The sequence below is a fragment of the Halyomorpha halys genome, unplaced genomic scaffold (genome assembly GCF_000696795.3).
Source record: "Halyomorpha halys isolate HHAL.00 unplaced genomic scaffold, Hhal_1.1 Scaffold32.1, whole genome shotgun sequence".
Taxonomy (NCBI): Eukaryota; Metazoa; Arthropoda; class Insecta; order Hemiptera; family Pentatomidae; genus Halyomorpha; species Halyomorpha halys.
Genome location: NW_027104903.1, coordinates 828,212 through 829,208, shown reverse-complemented (window position 1 = coordinate 829,208; position 997 = coordinate 828,212). Strand labels below are relative to the sequence as shown.

Here is a 997-nt window from a genome sequence, read left to right as displayed (position 1 = left end):
AAACACTAGGAAGGGAGTTATAGTCGAAAATATCCCAAAAATTTCATATTTTTACAGTTTTCTCCTGAAGTATGAACTCTTGGTATATCTAATTGGACGTTTTTTAGGAGATTTAATTGCGCCCCCAATGAAAAAAGAGTTATTAGAACAATATAGTACTTTAGAACAAAGAACAAAGTACTTAAGTACTTCTTGAAGTACAAAGAACACAGTACTTCAGTAACTGAAAAACTCATAAATTACAGCATTTATCATAAGTTAATCCCATTCTAGGACCAAATATACTGCATTTTAAAACATTAAAATTAAGAAAATTGTTGCTCTAACTGCTTCATAATAAATTTAAACTAAAGAAATTGTTTTGTTTTTTTCTGAACACATTACTTATATCTCAAAAATGACTTTTTAAAAACACTATGTTTTTCAAACGCGAGTCAGAACAGAGTTATCAAATTATATGCCTTATTTAAATTTTCCTACAAAGTAAAACAAATTTAATAAAAAACAGTCTTTCTCTAAGATAAAGCATAACCTAAGAAACGAGTAACCTCCTGTATTCGTAATTTAGCAGTCCGAGAATAAGGGGAAAATTTTCCAAGTGTCAACCTAATCGCGGACTGGGCAACGCTCAATCATAGGCTAAATATCAATCTGGCGTTACCAGGCTCCGGACTGCCTCTTGGAACAAAGCTGATGCTTGTGTATCACTCCAGTGGCCATACTATGGAATCTAAAATATGCCAGGCCATTTCAGGCATATCATCATTATGACTACTCAAAATCTAAAAGGGAGCAGTTCTATGAGAGAATATGTACAAATCCGTCAGCTAAGATCTTGGGATGAAAGAACGCAAGGTGAGGAAGCAATCCAAAATTGCACTAGGAAGGAACTTTTTTTTTTTTTTAGGACTTTAATTGAGCACCTAATGAAAAAAAGAGCTAGCTAAATGCGAGCACTAGGATGGGAGTTAAATGTCTAACATTTTTCTTCTTTTTT

The 997-nt window shown here is 33.0% G+C and overlaps 1 protein-coding gene across 1 annotated transcript in view; it reads left to right on the top strand.

The window, feature by feature from the left end:
- LOC106685311 (GATA-binding factor A) overlaps nt 1-997 on the top strand; it is a gene marked incomplete in the record, with an annotated part of 152,997 nt that overhangs the window by 140,033 nt on the left and 11,967 nt on the right.